The sequence below is a fragment of the Anneissia japonica genome, unplaced genomic scaffold (genome assembly GCF_011630105.1).
Source record: "Anneissia japonica isolate Jap-2015-1 unplaced genomic scaffold, ASM1163010v1 scaffold987_len1640505_cov201, whole genome shotgun sequence".
In the NCBI taxonomy this organism is placed as follows: Eukaryota; Metazoa; Echinodermata; class Crinoidea; order Comatulida; family Comatulidae; genus Anneissia; species Anneissia japonica.
Genome location: NW_022714175.1, coordinates 1,129,887 through 1,153,325, shown reverse-complemented (window position 1 = coordinate 1,153,325; position 23,439 = coordinate 1,129,887). Strand labels below are relative to the sequence as shown.

General features: G+C 31.6%; 1 protein-coding gene across 2 annotated transcripts in view; it reads left to right on the top strand.

Moving 5' to 3' along the window:
* Positions 1 to 23,439, top strand: part of LOC117108947 (transcription factor SOX-5-like) — a 123,919-nt gene that overhangs the window by 14,185 nt on the left and 86,295 nt on the right. For both annotated transcript variants that reach the window (XM_033251137.1, XM_033251134.1), the window contains exon 2: positions 6,361 to 6,475. The gene's annotated coding sequence lies outside the window, so the exon portion shown is untranslated. The remainder of the gene's footprint in view (positions 1 to 6,360; positions 6,476 to 23,439) is intronic.

The following is a 23,439-nucleotide window of genomic DNA, read 5'->3' as shown; positions in this document are numbered from 1 at the left end:
AGGCTCTTACGTTATAGTATGTGATAAATGAATTATAGACTTTTAAAACAAAACACTTACCCAAAAAAAAAAATATATAAACCAAAAGCTAAAAATACTCTAAAAAAGGATTTTAAGTTTAATAAAAAAAATATTGTTTTTGTAGCTGTACAGCTAAATTGCAGCTCAAATGTTTTGTATTCACTGCAAGCTCACTTTGAAGTTTACATATTTTATCTTAAATAGTAACGTTAAGTGCATTTTCCCAAATTTCTACATTGTATTGATTTTCTAAATACTAGCCTGAAAAAATGTAGGTGAAATTACAATGGTTCAATTTATAAAGTTATTTGTCACACAACTACACACAACTATGTATTTAATTATAGCCTTTCCGTTAGGTAAGGTAACACAGTTTAGAAGTTTCAGTATAGCAAAGTCTTTGTGGAATTTTCCAGGTTTTCCCATAGATCATAAGGAGAAAAAAATCTTCTCACCATCCACGTGAATTTAAAAATAACATAAATATGCAAAGAAGTATGTTTATGTATTGTATTATTATGAGCCCTTGACTTCTATTCTCAGCAATGTCATTGTGTTATGTAAATTAATAGTTACCGTTCGTATGGGGAGTTTGCGATTCAGAAGTCATGAGCAGACCAACGACCTAATCACAAAGTCAATTGTACATATTCAGCCAAAAGTACATATCTACAAGGTTAAAAAAAAAAACAAAATGTATTCATACTTTTTTTATTGCTTGAATAAATTCTTATTCATAGAGAACAAATATGAATATGATATAGTTAAGGAGTAAAGCGAAGGCGATGTATTTTTCCGCAGTGTATAGACAGCAAGTTGAAATTCAGGCATTACATTTATATTATTTACCATAAGAATGCAAGTATGATGCAAATAGCTATAGGGATCAGACTGTGCGGGCATGTCATTATGCCGATACAAATGTACGTTGCCATTTGGCGGTCTACAACGACAATGAACCAATTGCATTTGTTCCGTTTTTAATCAATTGCATCCTCTTACTTGTACCTTTTTCAACCTGCAGTTAAAGTACTTTTATGTAGTGTATGCATAAAGGATTGATACTGTGATAATATGATATTAATGGAGAATCATATGCATGTTATATAACAGTAATAAAAAATATTTCTTTTATTCTTTGTAGAACAATAAATTTTTCTATAATTAATGCATTTGCTTCATTATTTTATTTATTTTATATATTATAGCCATATTAAGGAATAATCAAATGGTTGGTATTAGAACTTGCGATAGATCATATTTTTATAGTGCATGTTTGTTGAAGTTGTTTGACACAATGGTATGTCTTCATACACTTTTAATCAAGAGGTCGGGAGTTCGAGACTGATGGTGATTTTGCCACTGTCCTTTGGCAAGGCACTTTGTCTGCTTTTGCCTGGGGTACACTGTGAGGTAGCCTACTCATCAGTCAAAGCAAAATAGGCTTTAGAAATCAACAATTTATATTTAAAAACTTGCACATTTCAACAAGTGGATGAATAATACAGCTTTGGTTCCCAAGGCATGTAAGACGCCCTTGTGTATAAGCAAAACGACAACGAAGACGACGATATGCAAATGAGGGACAAAATATGTAAATCAAAACACGTAGGCCGACAAACTATTGCCGATTTGGAGAAAACTGCACTTCGAACATAGCTCACAATCTATTTATTGATATACATTGAATATATGAAGTTTTGACTTAGCATATGAAAATTATCATAAACCAAAATACGAAGATTAAAAATGTAATTTTGGATGTGTAATAGATGAGTTGACACCTTCCAGTCCAAAATGTCAGCTTTTCTCACAACTTAAGACACCTCCGCTTTCCCAGACAAACAAAATACTTGAATCATGGAGATGTGCTTGGATATATATAAGTCATTGTGGGTCCCAAACTATTATCTGCGGAAGGAATAAAAAGAAATTGTAAATATATAAGGAAATCCAGATCCACAGCCTGGATCAGAGAGGCAAAAACAGAATAAAGATGCTTCCATTTGATTTTATTTATTTTTGCATTCTTTGGATCTGGCACTCTGTTAAGCATATTATTATTATTATATTATTATTATTTATTTATAAATTTTCAGATTTTAATTTTTCTGTTTTAATTCAATTAATTTCTTAACGTTAAAGGTCTAGTTAATTTTCGTCTTTGTATTCTATTGTCGTTTATGTACTGCGAGTCCCAATTGATGAGCTCTGGGTGGATGGACCATCCTCATAATATTGCTGAAATAAAATAATAAAGCATTAAAATGTAATATTAATTAATATTATACGAGCACAGGCAGGCGTTTTACTTCCAACTGATAAATAAATATATAAACCTGTTTATATTACAGCACTTTACTGATATTATAAATAAGTGGTGGTTCTATCACATTATATTTATTATTTATAAAATATTTCATACATTTACATATTATATTCAACGTATATTTACTATTTTTGGTAAAAATTTATTGACAAACTTTTATAAATATACATGAAAAAATTTCTATTATTTAACAACTGACATTGTAAATGCCTTCCATTCTATTAGGTTGTTTTTGTGTTTTGAAATTCTGATACATTTTTGGTTGTTTATTTATGCTGTTGTGTGCCTCTATGAAAAACTCATGAATAAATTAAAAGAAATTTCAATAATATCTCTGTCCTAGTTTTCCACATTTTGTTCCATGTTTAACAGATATTACAAAGGTATCCCTGATTTTCTTGTATGATCGTTTTTATTGATTCTCTTAAAAATTTTATCCCAGTGGAAAAATAAAATCTTTGAACATGTAGGTATAGGACCCCATAAGTCTATGATCAGACTGACTTAGTAATATTTCCTGTCTGCTTACATTTCTATCCTAAAAATATTGTATGATGAATGGTTTTGGACCATTTGATATTAATTTCTTTATCGCTGCGCTAATATTCTGGAGATCAAATGGACGCTTCATGCTTGTATTTAAAATTGATGGAGGAATCTACTAAAAAGGTGGACTTGTTATATTGTAGTTAATAGTACACAACTAAAATAATTTAACACTTATAACATTAATAATAAGTAACAATAGTTTTCTGTTGTCTTTTTGTCACAATAAATATAAAATCAGTGGTCTGAAACCTATATACTATTAATATTATGATGCGTAAAAAGGCAGGTGATATTTTTCTGGTGTATCTCCAATTCACTGCCAAGAGTGGTGCTAAACCAGGTGCAGATCCAATAGGTGGGGCACGGGGGAACGTTTCCCCCCGTTTCGCCACTAAATTTTTACAATTTCAATGTATATTAATGTTATGTGCTACTTACTTTTCTATTCTGAAACTGTTGTGCCCCCCCACCCCGTTTGAACAAATCTGGATCCGCCCCTGTAAACTGCAGCTATTGTGGGTCCCCAGAGGCCCAGCCATAATGTAACAGTAGTTCAACTACTGATGAGCTACTTTACGTATCGTCATGCGTACCTTGACTGAATCACTACAATTGTAGATCGTCAAATTTGTTAGTTTAGCCTTGGACCAACTTGATATAATCTACCATACACTATAACATAATTCATATCATCCTATCCCTCTTGTTACTTATACCTTGACTGAATCACTACAATTGTAGATTGTCAAATTTGTTAGCTTAGCCTTGTACCAACTTGATATAATCTACCATACACTATAACATAATTCATATCATCGTATCCCTCTTGTTATATGTGCTATAGTATGGTATAATATAGCATATTATAGTATTAATAAAATCATTATCAGTACTGTACCAGTCATGTAATATTTTAGTTGTTTAAAACGGCTTTCAATTGGAAAAAATAATATCTTCAGATAGCCACGATTTTTTTAAAATTTCAGTCTGATTACAGTTTTCATTTATCAACAACAAACATGGTACTGTTGCACGCATTCGTGTGTTCAACTTATTAATTAATGCTTCGCAGAAAGCCAATTTTCCTACTCAAATCCTCAAATTATGGGGAAATATGATAGATGAGGACTTGATATTTTTTCTGTGTTGGCAAAGTTGATTGCTGTATTTTTATTGGTCAGTGCGATAACCATTGCTAACCACCCGTCCTGAGTTTGATTACAACTCTCTTGACCATTTATTTAGTAGACGGTCTTTTCCAAATAGAATGATGTAATTCAAAGTTTTTAAATTATTGAGCAAAATTACTTTTAAATAACAAATTGCTGTTTCCAGAAACAAATAGAAAACAAATACAGTATATGTCCACCACATTTTTGTCCCAACAGAAAATGATTCATATCTTATATTACTTTTTAATTGATTCTAAGCATTTGAAAATGCACAATTTGAAACTCTAACCTTGATTTATAATCGCTCTTAAAATGTCATGAATATATTCTCACAGAGAGAAAAAAGTTAAATGATTTTTTGAGAATTTTTACAAATAGGAATATTGATGTTTAACATATGGATATAAGGTGTCTGCCACAACCTATAGATATCAACATGCAATATTGAAATTTACAAGGTATCGCATGCATTTTCAAGACAGATTCTTAATTTGAGGTTGGCTTTTAGGTTCTTTCTTTGTCCGCGTTGCATTTTATAAGATATATCCATGTTGCATGCGTTGGAATTTGAGTCGCAAACCTCAATGTGTGCAGCATACGAATCTCCACAACGACATCCAATAAAATCGTGCTTGAGTGAAAATCCCGGAGTCTAGTAAAAGCATTTTTTATACAAAAATGAACAGAATGGATACATAGGTAGTTATTTTGTAGTTGATATCCCACTTAAAATCTGTGACACATATTTCCTCTTTATTTAATACATTTGATTCTCAAATTGAATTCTATTTTAGGTGAATTTAAACTGCAAAAATGCCATGATATCTGACATAGATGTCATTTATATCTTGAAATCAAATCTCAATAATTTTACTTCATTTGTATAATAATTTTTTGCAGTGTGGCATGATGGTGAAGGTGCCCTCCTTTCAAATCCTAGAATCTGAGTTCGATCCTTTTCTTCACAACTTGATTTATTTTATGTCCTTTGGGTTCTCAGAAGTGTTTTGTAATTCTTTTATCTTTCTAAAAATTTTACTCTTTGTATAATTGTGCAATTTAACATAGATGATTTGTTAAATGATGATATATTATATATATTGTAATTTATGTTATATTAACAAACACAGTTTAAACTATAAGATACTTCAAATATTGACAATCATCTATTTAATCATAAATAATAATGTTAATGGGTATTTATATTGCTCTTTTTCCTTCCGGTTGCAAAGCGCTGGTCCCCTTGGGTACCTTATAGAGAGCTAATCATTAAAGCTGCAGACAAACAAATAACAAACACTTTGATGTATGTTTTTTGTTTCCAGTAATGAATTGACATCCTCCCGCAGCTAATTCAAACGGTACATAGTGTTTGATGCAGTACGTCCACTCGAGTTCAAGTTCATCTTTATTTACCCACGGAAGCCCCGATCAACGTAACATTGTTCTTCCCTGTGGCCATGTAAAGACAAAACACAATATATATGAAAAGTTAAAAATAATAAAACCTGTTTACAGAGGTGTTAAAAAGAAAAAGAGAAAGTAGAAATATAGGTGGATGAGACTTGATTCAATCTGATCTGTGTGTGGTGCTATTTCCCTGAATATTAAATTTTGTTTTTTGTAAATCTTTTGAAAATGATATTTGATTAAATGGTTAAGTCTTTAATAATTAGAAAAATAAATATTCAATTGTTTCATTTTTATAATTTATTTAATAATTATTAATAATTTTGAAATCTTTCTAAATATTATTTAATGTACTTTACCACTTTCATATAATTTTTGAGAAAAAAATAATTGTTCATAATTTAATTAATTCACATTTTATGTATTAATGTCAAGTATCTGTTTTGTTGTTTTTGTTGTTATTTTTATTAGTGTTGTTGTTGTTGCTGTTGAAATAAACATGTTTGTTAAAGCTATTAATATTTAATTTCTAAAATCTTGTTAAACTTTATTCAATGTACTTTACTACTTTCATATAATTTTTGAGAAAAAAATGTTCATATTTTAATTAATTGACATTTTATGTAAAATGTCAGTTATCTGTTTTGTTATTATTGGTGTTAGTGTTGTTGTTGCTTTGAAATAAACATGTTTGTTAAAACTAAACTCTGCAACCATTTATTTTGAGCCTATAGGAAATTACAAACTAATGTTTATAATTAAATCATCATTCATTAATTATTTCATCAATGTATCAATTAATGTGATCTATGTGCACATGCAGTTAATAGATAGTTAACGACATGTAATCGTGGGCGTACTTTTTTTGTTTCTCGGTAGGAAGTTGATAACTTAGCAAGATATTGATGGTCTCTGATCTTGTGCCTTAAGTAAAGAAGTAGTAGCCAAGACTCATAGTATACAGTAATCTCTATAAAAGCATCATTACTTACAGGTGAGTGAATAGTATTACATCTTTATGTACACAGATCTAATCTGGAATTTTTTCTTTACCTCTATGTGTGTACACATTAACTATGTGATTGGACAGGTGATTCCAGTAAGGGGCTACAGGTGAATTACTAGAGGAACTAAACTGCAGGTGAGACGGAAGATCACATGGGCCGTTGTGATTGTGTACAGTAAGTATGTATGTATAGTTAGTACAGATAGCGAAGTGGCTCTTTGAATCTTAAAAAGAATGTCCACTTACTTAGGTACTTAAGCGTGGGAGGGATATGAAGGTGTAATTTTGTTATTACTTAGAAGAAGAGGAAGGTAAAGTAGAGGTGTATTTATTTGGTTACTTTACCAAGTGACCTCTGATACTGTGGGAGGAGATGAACTTGTGGGTTGCAGTAGCTTATGTGAACAGTGTCAGGGGGAGAAGGATGGTTAGTTGATACCAACTTCCCAAGCCTCATAGAATTAAGGTTCCCAATTGATTTAATATTGAAACTTCTTTTCTTATATTTACTTTTAAACGAATCAAATTTTGAGATAATGATTGACAAATTTTAAAGGAATTTATCTTTATCGTGAATTGTATGCTTGTCTTTGTATCCTTAGTCATTGACAAATGATTTCTGACTTGTCTCGTTACTCCAAAGATCCAGTAAAAATCACTTCACTATAAAAAATTTCCATTTCCTATTGAATGTTAAATAGAAGAAAGTTAAAACATGTAAATCCGTAGTAAAGTAGATTTTGATGGATTAAAATACCTGCTAAATTTAACTAACTGAGAAATTTATATTCAGAAATTAATTTTATTTAGGCGTAAAAACAGTAAGTCGAGCAGCTTTAATTTCCGAATGCAGTTTTATGCCATAATGTCTATGCATGCACGCCGCAAATAAAAGGTATTCATGTTTGTAATGAATATTTCCGCGTAATGTGTTAAAAAGCTAATGCAATTCATTCTGTGACACCATAGTCAATACATACAGATGAACTAAAAATTCACCTATCTACTGTAATAATGATTCAATTGCACTCTTTCAATGCACTTACAAAGCACTGACCTTTTTTACAACGCTCTGTTGAAATTCGTAGCTTTTTAAAAAATATTTTTCTTCTCGAATAAAACAAGAGGAGACATTTTGTGAAGATGCCGAAGGATAATTAACGCTATGATGACACTGATGGATATAACTTATATACAATTGTCTCGAAATTATACACTTTTTTTTTTATTCATTGCATTTTAAAAATGGAAATTAATTATAATCACTAAAAATAACTGTACAAGTATAGGATACTATTCTGGTCTCGTTTGCGATCGGAAACCCTTTTTATCGATGGGTCTCTATCGTCTGAGATTGAAGTTGATTGCCGTCATTGTCATTTCGTTGTCAAGGTGTGATAGCAGATCGTTTCCCATTGATTACTCCGCTGTTCCCGCGGGCTTTCTTTCTCCACATATGAATTTTCTGGCTCTGGAATTTCATCAATGCTTCTACAATTTCATCATTAACAGAGGAAGTTAAGCATACAATAGTGTGTGTGCCTGCTATGTTAATCAGTACTATTTGTCATCTAGACATTATAGTGTAAAATCCCTTCATTATTGTTGACCTTACTGACCCCGTTTGCTTCAATCATAGCCATTTTGTGTGTCCAGAAGGTTTTGTGTTTTTCATATGAACAGCAAATTATCTTCGCATAAACTCAGTAAATGTTGTACGGCAATGGTGAATCTGTAGACCTTGAAAACATGTTAATTTTCATTTTGGGATTTTTTAATTGTTATATTTAATATTTTTTTATTATATTAATTATTTATATATTGTTGTTTTACTGTAATGTTAGTAATATCTTTAAACAATATTAATTTGAATTTTGGATTTTATATGGTTTTGTTAATATATTAATTACTTATAGTTTAATAAATTATGTATTACATTATTATATTGTTGCATTGTTATACTGTTAAATATTTTTATTTTGTTATATTATTGAATTTATTTATATTTTATAGCTGTACATCATTTAGACTACAGGTTTACTCACCATCACAGAAACTCTAATTTGCAATATTTTAACAATAAAAATCATAATTCTATTATATCTATAATAGATATTTTAGGTATAAAATTGATTAATTTAATACAGTACCATAATGTTATGAAACTATTCACAGTTAATGTTTTACAGACCCATTGTAAGATATTTGATGATCATTATATAATGAATTAATACATGCTAAAAAGTATGACCGCTTATAATTATATTACCGTGCAGGTAGCTAGTCATATTGCTTCTTTACAACTGATGTACAATTTGTATATTGACATTATATAGGATAATATACTTAAATACAGATATTCTTTGTTATAGTTTGAAAAACATTATATAATAATTCATATAACTATAAATTATATTACTTAAGATTACAATAGAATTAGTATATGTATAGTATTACTATTGCATACAACAGTTAATACTATGCATGTTATTATATGGTCATAAAGATATATTTTTTGTTATGAATTCAGGTTTTAACCTTGTACAAAGCATCAGTGAGCCCCAAGGGAATAGTACATTATGAATGCTAATATATAATGTTAGTTATATTATATAATGCATTATAGTAATTTCATGATAATCACATGGTGTAGGTTGTTATACAACAATAGTTATATCATAGAGTTTGTCGATGAGATTTGACATAAGAGAAAAAAACTATGATTAAAGTGGTGTTAGTCAATATAATTTTATATTTCAAACTTTATTTGTTTGTCTTCAAGAATAAAGTTATACTAAACCATATTGCATGGAATTTATATGCATGGCCAAAATAAATTGATGAATTTCATTTCAGTGGGATGTACATTCATATAATACGGCGTGAATGATAGGCCTACTGTTCGTACCATAATTTATAGTAGGTCTGGTTATTCCATTAGTATTACAAGGGCTGGTAAAACAGTGTTATAGAAGGGGCCATCAGTATTTCCATGGGCATTCTACAAGCGAAATACGAGGACCATTTCGCATGGCGAGTGGACAGTATTCACGCAATACCTAGTCATCAATTTTACCGCTTACCGCATAATTGCTGGCTACGTCTGTCTGAAAGGGCTCTAGTTTATAGACATATGGTCACAATATAAAAAATACTTGCTTGTGCATAATATTTGATATAAAATTCTTACTTTTTATTTAACCGTAAACAGTTTCGCTGACTACCAGTCGGCATCATCACGAATGTGGCTCAATATAATAATTGTAATTATAATTGTGCATAATAGTTTAACTCTATACAAATAAATGTTCTATAAAATAAAGTATATATACTATCAATATTTCAAAGTCATCTATTGATATTTAATTTATATAATTTACCATATAACGATAGTCAAGTAAAGTAATACAGATAGTCACATTTATTATGTTGTATATATTCATCATTAAAAACAGTAGTCTACTGATAGACATTAAAGTATGCCCGTAGACATTAAATGCTTTTGTTGTCTTTACACGTCAACAATATCATTAATTTTCTCATTATTCATATTTTAAGTGTCAGCATTTCACGAGTGTGTATATTTAGTTATTTGTTCCTCAATCATTGAACACATCGGATGTAGTTATTCCATCAGTTATAGATCTCAATGTCATAAAAAACATTTTTATGGTGCAAGAATCATGAATTTTTCTTAAATAAATGTGGTGTAATCTCAATAAATAAAACCACACTTCAACTTTTGTGATTGTAGATTTTTCTTTCATTCCATGAACTTACGCCCTCTATTGGTCAACGGAAAAGCAGATCAAGTTAAAAGGATTTTTTAAATAATTTTTTATGTTCTCTTGAACGTAGGTTGAGCTAGTAATGTTGAAAACAATAAATCTGTTCTCGAAGAAATTTGTAATCACATTTGAAGAGACAAAATGTAGAAGGCATTCTGAAATGAGAATCACTGATACCCTGATTTGGCCTCTCACAACAATATTTACTGCATCCATAAATTGCATTTTTGGTGTACTGCATTTATTTTGAGTATAAGAAACATTAAAATTCAGGGAGTTAAAAGAAAACAGAGGGAAAAAAATAGTTAAACATTAAAGTGGTAAAGGTTGTTACACAATATGCTGAGTGCATCAACCAAAAAGCTGATGATCTTAGTGATGACGGATGGCTGATCCTTAAAGCGATTCAAAAAATTCACTCTGTTGAAATTCTAATCGAATGGCAGTTAATAATAGCAAGGACTTAATTCTTACGGCATTCATAACATGTATTTAAAACTAGTTAGCTGGTTTGTCATACTTTCGCTGCGTTACAATTAAAAGTATTAGAAGACGGCTACTAGCGACTGCTGGCAACGGATTAGACAAATTTGAATATGTGCACAGTAGCTCAGAAAGAGGAAACGATTAAGTATGTTAAAATTGTTAGCATATAATCCAGTGAAGATTTACACGGTCAGGTATCGGGGAATAGATATTTAGAGGAGTCTCTGTTTGTAGTAGGATTACAAATTAAGTTGGAATCTCAAGAAAAACGTTTAAATCATGAACACTTATCCTTGGTTTTCACGTTTTATATTCTAATTCTTTTATTTCATTCACATCGATCCATAAGTTGTCAGTTATAGAATGGATATAAAACAGGCAGGCTCTGTAAACTAAGTCACATTGCGATGCTTGGGAGTCTATTTGCTTCTAGTCATGAGAAAAAAATCCTTGTATTTGCAAGGTTTTAACCCAGAAGAATTAACCAGAATTAGAATGTGAGCATTTTAGCCACCGAGCTACGGCTACACTAATGTCTTAAGACACTCTATGGAAATGTTTAGCTTAAGAACAATTCCGTCTTGTTTGTTTTTTCCGTAGACAGGTTTTGTTGTGTATTTTTAGAGACTGATGTTGCTTGTTAAAGGTGAATCATGTAATTCTGCATCTTAAGGCACTGGTAAGCATCTGCCATAAAAGAAGACACTGCCCTCGTTAGTTTCCCCTCCCTTTGGAACCAGCATTTCTTACAAATTTCCACCTGTTCTCTGAGTACAATTATGTTTAACCTCTTATGTTTCCACACAATGTTATGACATTGATGTAATTTGCTTCATAAAATTTCTAGCACATTTGTTTTAAAATTTCTTGATAGTGAAGTGATACTATAAAAGTTAAACTAAAATTATAGTTTTTGAAAATTTTTAATACCATTATAATTTAAATATCTAATTTGAATTAAATGATGATTATTATGATGATGAAGACCATTGAATATTTAAACTCATTTTCTTTGTTTGTTTTTTTTAACACGATAAGTTGTTTTACAAATTGTCGCGTATATGCATATAATAACACCATTAAAATTTCAATTTTAAAATTGAAACAGAAAGCGAAGCTCTAACCTCAAGAGGAAGGCAATTCCATTGATGCAAACCCTTTATACGCCATGCTACGTTTCTTGAACATGGTGTTTGGTGTAGGACTGTGGACTTTTAGAGTATCAAAATTTCTGTGAACACTTTGTCGCTCAAAGTTAACAAGATTTTATAATATATAAGGGCATATAAGTAGATTGACCACTTTTTACATAAAAATTGACACTTTCCTGGACTTACCAATACAAAGACTTTGCCAACCCAAAATTGTCTAACACTGTCTCTCAGGCTCATCCCATTTACAACCTACAATAACACGTCCTGCCCTATTTCAAAATCTTTGAATTTTTGCAGCTAAAGTACCCCCACAGTTGCCCTGAACTTCACAGCAGTAATCAACATGTGGCAATGTTGAGCTCATTTTGTTAAAGCTCGGTTTCCATAGAATTGCTCACCCTATCAGCGACAGATGTCAGGAAACCTGAACCTGGTTCAACTTCGCTGAATGTGTTGCAGACGAATCAGGGTGCATTGCTAGTTGCCCTGGTGCAATCGGGAAGGCACCCCGATTCGATTTGTTGATACATATTTGAAATGTATTTAAATAGCTTCACCAGAAATTGGAATTGTGATTATGATAACAATCAGGAGGTGTGATGCCAGGCTAGTGATCTGGAGGTCGTGGGTTTGAGTCCCACCCGAGAACAACTTGCGATTTTTTTCGCAATTGTTTTTAAACATACTGAGTATTCAGTACATTTCAACGTCAGGTAGGGTAAAATTACACCTGTACATGTTTCTCCTGACACAAATCCAGTTATTGTCTATTCCATTACGACAATAACAATTACTATCAACACTGCAGTACCCGCTGCTTACTTGGACTCGAATTCAACCCTGGCCATCAGACGCAAGCTCGGTGGTCTAGAAGTATGATGCCACCCGAGAACAACTTGCGATTTTTTTATCAATTGTTTTCAAACGTACTGTGTATTCAGTACATTTCCACGTCAGGTAGGGCAAATTTACACCAGCTGAGAATAATCAGATCACCATTAATAAATAAGCTAATGCTATCTAATCCTATGCCCTCTGTAATCCTAGGCCTAATACTAGGAAAGCAAGCATCATTATTAAATCCATCCCATTACAGGATAAGAAGTTAGGAAGAAATAATCAGTATTTGGTTAGAATCAGGATTTGAGTAGAGATCAACGATTAAGGATCAGGAATTAAAAATAGGAAAAGATGATCTGGGATTAAGGAAAGAGATCAGATTGTCAAGATACAAATTGGGACACATATAGAGGGTGAATATTAGACAGGATGAGGCATTAAAAGTTGATTAAAAGAAAGAATATTATAAAAATCAAGAAATGAATGGAAAACGAAAAGGGATTTTATAAGGATAACAGATTGAATAAGTAAGAACAAAAGATTAAAATAAGAAAAATACATTTACGTTTAGTAAACAATATGTATACTGATTGATTTTAAATTTTGGACAGGATAACCATTGAGAGATAAAAACTGCTTGTTGGATTTAGCTGATGTATAGGGGATTAAACTGATACTAGTCATTGGATTAGGCTGATGTATTGGAGATTACGATTGATGGACGGGAGATTAGATGCGACAGATAAGTGATGAAAGATGAGTCTTAAGGTGAGATTGAATAATGAATGTTGAAGAATGTTGGTTAAGGCTGATGGATAGGGGCTAAGAGACTAAGTGATTGGGGATGAGTGAGAGTCAGAATTGAATAATGTGAGGTTAAAGGCAATGGATTGGGGTAAATGACCAGGGGATATATGTTGGTGGGACTATAAATAAGTTTAGGTAAGTAAATGGCAGTGAGGTTTGTGGAAGAATTAAGAATTGTATCTGTTGGGTGTTGATAATATTAAAATGTAAAGAGTAGAAGCATGTGTTGTATATGCCTAGATGGTATGGGGAAGGGTTACACAGGGAGAAATATCCTAGCAATGGTAGTATGGAAAGTGGTTTGGTGCAGCGGAAATGGTTTAGTTTCCCAGCCTCGAGGTCGGGGATTGAATCCCTCGCTGTGCATTTCCCTTGTGTCCTTGAGCAAGGCACTTATCTGCATTGCTTCTCTCCACCCAGGAGTCTAAATGGGTACCTGGTGGGGTTGCCTGCTCCTGTGCTGATTACCAGTAGCAACACTTAAAGCATGTGGACCCAATGACCAGGGAAAAGAACTGCGCTTTATAACCTCAAGGAAGAGGCGTATTTATTATTATTGTTACTATTATTATTATTATTTTATTTAGCCGTAATTTGAAAATGATATCTGGCCATTTTATAGGTGCATGGTCTATTCAGTACTTGTGACTTCCTACCATTGCATGAGTAGGGATGGATATAGGTAGGACTAGCAAGCATAGCATGAGTTGAGATGACATGAGAAGGGCTGGCATTGAGAGAAGTGGCTTTAACATGTAGGTTCCTCCATGGTTTGAGATGGGTGACATAGAAAGTGGTGTTATAAGGAATAAGTGGCTTAGAGATGGTTAACAAGGTGCCACTTAGAGGGCTTGAAGTGGAGGAAAGTGATTGTGTTAACTTAATATAAAGTTAAATCATCCTTGTTTCGATTCTGATTTACTAGTAATGTACATTTTATAATTTCATCATATTCTTTTCCAAGATATAATCCGTGTTCTATATTAAGTGTGCAGCCTTGGGATTAGAGTGTTTGAATTTGAACCTTGTACCTCATAATATTGAAAGCATGTATCAAACCATCAAGCTGTCTCTACTCAAATAGATATGAAAATTTAAAATAATGTGTTAGGTGTGTATAAATGAAGTTGAATGATTGATTGATTGAAGGTGAATGATTAATTAAATTTCATTATAATAGACAATCATTTGTTAGTGAATCAAGAATGCTAATAACAAAAGAAAGTAGCAAGTCTGTATAATTTTTTTTTTCTCCTACATTATATCTATTTATAGTTTATAATGTTGAGTATAATTATTATGGTTGTTAGAGCATTCATGTTTATATAACTCATAAGAAATATTGTTTGAATCATTGGTGTATATTGTTTTATTGGCACTAGTACACTTATTCTCTGCGCCACTGAAGTCTAAATCTAGAGCCCAAGTCTCATTTAGGTTCATAACATGAACATGGGATGAAGACAACTGATTGTGTACTGATGTTCTAAGAAACTGTTTAATGAATTCAATCAGTTCTTGCACAACAATTGCTAATTTTGAAAGTACAATAATGTCCTTTTTATTAATGTGTTCCTCTGTGCTATTATCCTGTGTGCTAGCTATTTACTATCTTCGTTGCAGTCTTGCACCGTGTTCATGGTCAACGTTAGATGTATGCCAGGTCAAGCGCCCCCTTCAGGGTCCGCAAATCTCGACCACATGCTCTTCTTTGAGACTCGTTATGGTCGGAGGCAGTGTTACCATTACCGCAGGTCCTCCAAGCGACCTCCACGTAATTCAATTGTTAAGATGTTGAGAATATGTTTGTCAGTAAAGTGACTCGTTATGTGATTTCTTGTTAATAAGTTGTTAACATCCTTTGTTCGTTAATCTTAATTATGTTCCACTTGACTTCCTTTCCCTTATCGTTTTTCTTTTTTTGTAGTAGTTAATGTTGTCACTCATTCAAAATTTGAACTATTTCTAATTTAATTCCTAATGAATGTATGACAGACTGTATTTTTATAGCGCATTTTATAGCTTTACCAAAATGATAAAACCAAATGCCATTTACCTACTACACATACTCTCAAAAATTCTAAAAATAGACCAGAAAAAAAATTTTATTTTACAAACACAGAGGATGGAAAACTGTATTGCTTTGAATTAAAAGAAATAAGTAAATGTTTTTGTATATCAGTATCAACTTTATTATCCTTCACTTAAAGCTCCGGTGTCTCATTTTTTGTCACAAATCTGTTTTAGATAAAATGCATATTGCATTACTCTAAAACCAGGTCAGTTTGTGTAAATTTAGTTTTACGTTTAAGAAGTAAAAATGTATATGTACATATATTGAGGAAACATTGTTTTTGTTTAGGCAAATTCAAAGGCTGTGTAGATCATTAATCACTGTAATGCTAAACCAGTTCTGGCTCAATTTGTTAATGGCTTGCTTTACTTTTATTGTTTGTATTTTGTTTTACCACATTTAATTAAATAGTATTTGAATGTACAATTTAAATCTATTGTATTACTTTCGATCTTTAAAACAATTTTATGTTAGGCATTTCATCAAGTCTGTCTTGATTTAACCTGAAAAAAATATCCTGTATCTCTAAATTTCTGTCAGCAATTTGAAATTTAAAAACTAATAAAAGTGTCCACCTCTATGATGATAAGTGAAACCTTTCTTATAATGGAGAAGTTACTTCAATCTCGGGCGCATTACCCGAGTGATTAAGAAAAAAAAGGAGTCCTAAAGACTTCAAAAAATATGGTTTGATTGATGGATCATTAAAATACATTATTTATTTACTTCCATGTGCTTGTAGAAATTTCCCAAGAATCTAGATTGACTGATTGTTAAATTATTTTAAACACATTTTGGATTAGCAAAAACATATTTTTTGATGCAACCTATATATGAAAATTACTGATTATTATTTAGAAGGTAAAACTGACATACAATTTTATACCAAAAACATCCTTCAACTTCAACTTACTTATTTCACTTACTACTTAACTGATACAGAGCCTGATGTTTTTGTGTGATAAAAGTGATGTAGGCGTAGACCTTTGCTTGAGAATATCACGCAAATTCAAGCTACGCTTTCTAAAGATTGTTTTAAAATTTAAAGGTTTTATTTAAAAGAAGTTCACATTTTTATGTCATTTCTTAATAAGCAAAGAAAAATGTACTTAAAAAAATTGATAGAAACATTTAAATAAACATTGAATAATGTATGGAAGAATTTATCCAATTTTGAAGTTTTAACTCATATGCAGCTCTTGGAGATGGATATGTGCGCCTTATAAGATGTCATTATTATGATTATTATTATTTTTACAGTATATATAACAATGTATGGTAATATTTGTCCTGAAATGACCGTAAACATTTTTTTAAAGCAACATTCCTTAAAGAAATAATTTGCTTCTTTTATGAAGGGATGCCAGGGTTTCTCAATGGGGTCCTGTTCTTCCCTCACCCCATGGCTACCACCACTGCTTCTGGAGGGTATGGCATGAGTTCTGCAGTAGCTCACAATTTATGCAAGTTAACTTTATACCATTTTGCTGATAACTGCCACATTTTTGCTAATAATGCCAAAATAACTGTTTGTCGCATCAGTGTACTGGAAAGAATTGCTTGCCAAACCATGAAGTCAAACATTTGACTATAGTAGTGTTATTGTCCTTGCTTATTCTTATACTTGAAAATGATTTATACAAAACTATATTTCATGCAAAGTAAAAATACACCAGGAAATGAAATAGGAATTTAAGCGAACAAATGAAGATCATGTTCATAAGGAAACTTAGGTTTTAAACAGTAGACGAGTAACCGATACATTGTTCCACCGTACTCCCTTGCTGAACTCAAGGAGTGTAAATTTTTCAGCTGTTTGTTCTAATAGAAATCAATTGAAACAAACAAATATGGGTCGCACAAAGATATGCTACATTGCTTTTGTAGATGTGTGTTTTATTCCAAGTCAAGATACTTTAATGAAATATAATTGCTGTTTGGAAATAATAAGGTCCATTGATTATTAGACTGTATGCGATTTGTAAGCATTACAGGTTACCCATTGCATCTATTCAAATTACTGCATATATCGTCCCATGTGAATTCTTATGTGCATGCTGACATGCTCTGTAAAATCTTGATTATGAAATATAGTTTGGTATCATATTATTAAAGAAGACTCTCAAATATATTTCTTATCATCACAACTTAAATAAGATGTTTCCATGAAATTTTAATATTCAGGTGCAGCTAGTTTATATATTTCATGAAAACAAGGAAAATATTTGAAAGGAAGTTGAACATGAGGATGATGGAGGAAAGAAAGAATGTAAGTGATTATAAGCAAACAAGAAATTGAGGAGAAAGGGAACAAAATGAAAAAAAAAATCAATGATAAAAAGTAAGAAAGTAAGACAAGTCTAAAAAGGGGAAATAATGGTTAGAAATTTTAAAATTAATATTTGGTGTGGAAGTGGGAAGTTAAAGCAAAAATGGAAAATAGACAAGACATAATTATAAGAGAAAATGATGGAAGAGAGATAAAGTATCTTTAGGAGAAATAAACCAGATAATGGAAGGGGGGTAAGTATTGATAATGAAAATGTAAAAGAAACTACTAACCATTCTTAAAAAAGTAAGCATTTAACTTTGATTTTGAGATACATAGCGTAGAATACCATCAAGGTATTTTCTCTACATATTTCCCATATCAACCGTGGGATTATAGAATAACAATTATGTCTGTTTAATGTAAGATTTTTTTTTCATGAGAATTTCATTTAAATCCGGCAAACCACTGAAGCATTGGGATTATGCTGACTTACATCACCTGGGTGGTAAACCACACAAGTTCTGAAGATTTTGATCGGAATTGCAATGAGGAACTCCCTCAATGATTGCGTATTACTTATTTAACGATGGCCAAAAGCCATTAAAAATTGTCAGACACAAGCGGCAAAAAACATTTTCTGCAAAGGTATCATAAATTCTTCTTTCATAACTCGTTTTCGTTTCCCTTTAATTAGGGGTAGCATTGAGGAGGCTGTCAAGTGTGAGTGGAGTAATAAAACACGAGCACACAAGTGTCCGTACCCATCTCCTGGAACATCAGCTTCGAGATCAAGTAAGGTTAACCATAGTCCTACATTTCTTTGATCCAAATGCGCACGGCATGCTTTTTTAACCAATCCCGATCGTAAAAAACGAGACTTTTCATTGGAAGCATATCTGTGAACCCTACAAATTTCTTGTCTGTAATTTTTTTTTATGTCAGATTTTTTAAAGTGTCTATATTCGAAAATGCGTATTTAACTAACTACATGATTTCCTACCTGTCACAGATGTTCCGGGAGAGATTATTTTTTTTGTTTGATAATGTCATCCGCATCCAGTTCACTGATCAGTCGTATAGTTTATTATACTTACACAGAAATAATGTTTTAGGAAAGCCGATCTCTGCCTAGAAATGGCATTTAGCCTGTCTTTTGCAGGATAATTTTACAATAAATTGCCCATTTTACTCTCCAGCGCATCTATTAAAACTCATTGCATATAAATAAAATAAGAATAATGTTTCCGAAACAAAATATACAAAGTCAGATGGATTAAAGTATTTAGTGTTTTTTTTTTATAATTTACTGGATACCATGCAGACCAATTAATTTGTCGGAAAGGATCTGTAAAACTCAAATACCGTTAATGCTAATCAAGTCTGATGGTACAACAAATAAACGACTCGAAAACGAAAGTGATATCTGCTGATGAATACAAATTCATAATTATTTGATTATGATTGAAAATATTGAAAATATTATCTGTTTGAATGATTTCTGTGGTGGTGACAGAACCCATCCAAAGCAATGTTATAACTTGTCACTTTGAAGCCATGTCAACATTTTTTTCACCTAGAAATTCAAGAATTGGGTCTTGAGTGTATATGGGTTACTCAAAATTACAGCTTTATTTAATCACTCAATCAAAGTATAGTCCAAGTTTTGATTACCCCCTCTATAGTTTTGATAGTTTTCAGTTACTGAACCTTGTGTTAAAGTATCTTTATTTATTGATTTCATAATGAAGTTGAGTTGAATTTTTTATAGTACATGTGACTAGTAAAACCAAAATGAACTGTAAGTTAACATTTAACTATCTCTAAGAAGAGGACCCCTTTAATTCAGCATTGCTATTAGTGTTACTCTTGTTAAATAAATTTGAATAAAAACATTAAAAAGTAACCCAGCTATTAGGAAGGGAAGGGGTGGGTGGGGGAGAAGTCTAAACTGATTGCACAATTTTATAGTGATCTAAGGCACAGTCAGCTAGAATCATTCATTATTCATATGGCACAGAGTAACAGAGATTCCATTTAACATATGATGTAGTAGTTGTATCCTACTATACATAGGTATTATTATAATAAAACATTAATAATCTATTTTGAATGATAGTCTTGTTGCAATCCCATTTGTCTCAAATTCATTTGGAAAAATCAAAATGGTAAGAATAATTGAAGTCATTCAATCATGTATATGGGAGATATCTGGCAGTAGCAATATACTAGGTTTTTTTTATCTGAAATTTAGGTAGGCCTACTATTTATCATTTTTATTCTTATTCTTATTATAATTGATAATATTGTTTATCCTTAATAACAATTTTGCCTTTTGTATTAGAACCCACAACCACTGATAATCCCAGGTCCAGGGGCATATCTAGGAGTCTTGAAATGGGGGAGGGATAAAGCTGATTAGACACGAGGGTGAAGTAGGGGCATCATTGATTAAGTGAGGTGATCTAGCTTTCAAAAGAAGGTGATATGAGGTGATTTTTTAATTACTTGCATAATTTTTTTGGCCTTTGAACATTTCCAGTAGAGTGTGCAAACTTTTTTTGTGAGGGGGGGGGGGGGGAAATCAAAATGGTAAGAATAATTGAAGTCATTCAATCATGTATATGGGAGATATCTGGCAGTAGCAATATACTAGGTTTTTTTTATCTGAAATTTAGGTAGGCCTACTATTTATCATTTTTATTCTTATTCTTATTATAATTGATAATATTGTTTATCCTTAATAACAATTTTGCCTTTTGTATTAGAACCCACAACCACTGATAATCCCAGGTCCAGGGGCATATCTAGGAGTCTTGAAATGGGGGAGGGATAAAGCTGATTAGACACGAGGGTGAAGTAGGGGCATCATTGATTAAGTGAGGTGATCTAGCTTTCAAAAGAAGGTGATATGAGGTGATTTTTTAATTACTTGCATATTTTTTTTGGCCTTTGAACATTTCCAGTAGAGTGTGCAAACTTTTTTTGTGGGGGGGGGGGGGAGAGGTTTTCACCCTGCATATCACCCTCTCATCCAGATACTCCACTGCTCAAATTCTATACCAAGTAAACCATAAGACTACAACCAATGTGATCATTGTAATCATGATGATCATGCTTAATTTACCTACTTTTGATTAAATTAAAACTTTTAACACTATTTAAATACTACTTATATACGTCTAGACTATAACCTGAATTAACATAGTACAGTATATTCCAAATTATATAAATATTTCATTAATAGAATTTCTACTTTTTACTAGAATTTTTACTTATTTGAGATAATTCTATAATTCTTTACATATAATAATTCATAATAATTTACCTTAATGTGAACAATTTTAAATTCTTATGAAATACTATATACAACTGTATTGTAACCTGAATTTAACATAGTATATTCCTAAATATATAAATATTTCATTAGTAGAACTAGTTAATTCACTTCAGATACTTCTGCAACCATTTAATATAATAATTCACCTTTCAAATGAACTTGTCAAAGTTATTTGAAATATGAATTGAATCTCGACAAAACAATTACATAACAGAGTTATCGTTCTCTATTTTTTGTGATAAGCAAAATTCCATGAGCAATTGCTTCGTTTTGTACTTATGAATATATTCATAGTTAACAAGTCTTGTAGAATTGATATTATCTTTAAATTGTCCTCGGATTTTGAGGGTGTAAATGCCTTTGTGAATGTGTCCTGTAGAGTTGCTTTTGTGTTATAGTTTTTTTCTAGTTTATTTTTGTCTTTGATTGTGATAGCACCTCAAGTGATGCAACACTGATTTCAAAATTGTATCACATTACCATTTCAAAAAAAAGAAATAAACAGTTTAAACAAAATAACATAAAAAATGTATACTTACATATTAACAGCAAATTACTTAGATGAAAGTCGGGTAAAAAAATAGTTGGCAAAAGTGAATTGAAATAGTGTTTAAATGTTTTTTCTCTGTATAATGATTACATTTGTAATTCAAAAAGTATATATATATATATATATATATATATATATATATATATAGTTTATTGTTATTTATTAGTTATTGCTTTTATTAATATTTTTTTGACTTGGAGTGAATTCAGTAGCTATGTATTTGTCACCTCTGTTATTCTTAAAGTTACAAAAGAAAGTAGTAATAATTTTGTATTACTACTGGAGTCAGGCGGTATCCAGACATAAATAAATTAGATGATAAAAAACTGACTTTGGAGCACGTGGTTGGAGTCTTTGGAATTATGAGACTCAATCTGGCAAGCTTCAGCTAAAAACCTTCTGAACTGAAACTAGTTAGTTGTGTTTTTTAATTTTCTTTTTTTTTCTGTGTTTTTAGTATAGTATTGATGAGTTTGCTTCAGCCAATCAGTATATGCTTTTGAACTTTCCAATCGTTGGGCTCATTCTTTAATTTGAGCCATTGAGTTAAACCCATGTTTTCTCATCCTCTGGATAAAAATGAGGATTTAAATATATTATTATTCTGGAGTTTGGCCCGTGACAGGACGTTTGTTTACGACAAGCCGATGTAATGAAGTCACGTATTTAGATGCCGCAATCCGCAGAATAACAACCAAACCACGTCAAGTTGGCGCAGTGAAGAGATGAATATAATTGCTGGTCTGACTCGCGTATTATATATCTCCGGTGTATGTCCAAGGTAAATGGTCAAGAGAGAAATTATTGTGGCCTTCATGTTTCGTCATGTTGCTAAGTTCATGGCTACCTGCTTTCTTTTCATCATTACAGTTGGGTCTACTGTCATTTACTAAAACTTTGATGTGATTACCATAATTGATACTTTTGTTTTTGTATCCTCCAAAAGCTTCTATCATTCCTACTTGATTCCTGTGCTTCCCTCTTTTTTCATCTTCTTCTATTATCATTACTAATACTACCACCAGCTTCTCTTCTCCATTTCCTTTCCCTTCTAAACATTCATTTCCTGTTCTAGGTTCTGCTTCCCTCATCTATCTGCTTTCCTCTTCCATTTTTAGTTGGCATTCATTGTTTTTGCCCTTGTGTCTGCCTTTCATATTCCACATTTTTACTAATTTCTTCCCTTTAGTTATTCTTGCATCTCATTGTTTTTCAATCTCTCACCTTTTCAAACCTTTCCCTTTCTCTACATATTACCCTCTATCTATCCCCTTATGGCTTTCTTTTTTTCATCCACTATTTTCATCCTTTCTACTGCCTTCATTTTTCTTCACCTATCTGCCTTCCAGTATTGCAATACATAAATGCCCTCAACACACTTCTACAGTCTCCCATGCATGTATTGCAAACTATGTTGTCTTTGAACTTCTGTAAATTCAATTTTATTAGCTGATGCTCGTATTTTTTCTTTTCGTTTTTATTCTCCCTTGATACTAAAAACAAAATATATTACCATCGAAATTAGGAAACCTTGGGATTAAACCATATGTAATAGTATATTTATTGGATCATAATTTTAGTAAAAGATAATCGAAAGGTTTAGATTTAAGTAGAAGTTTTACAAGAATGAGTTACGATATTACC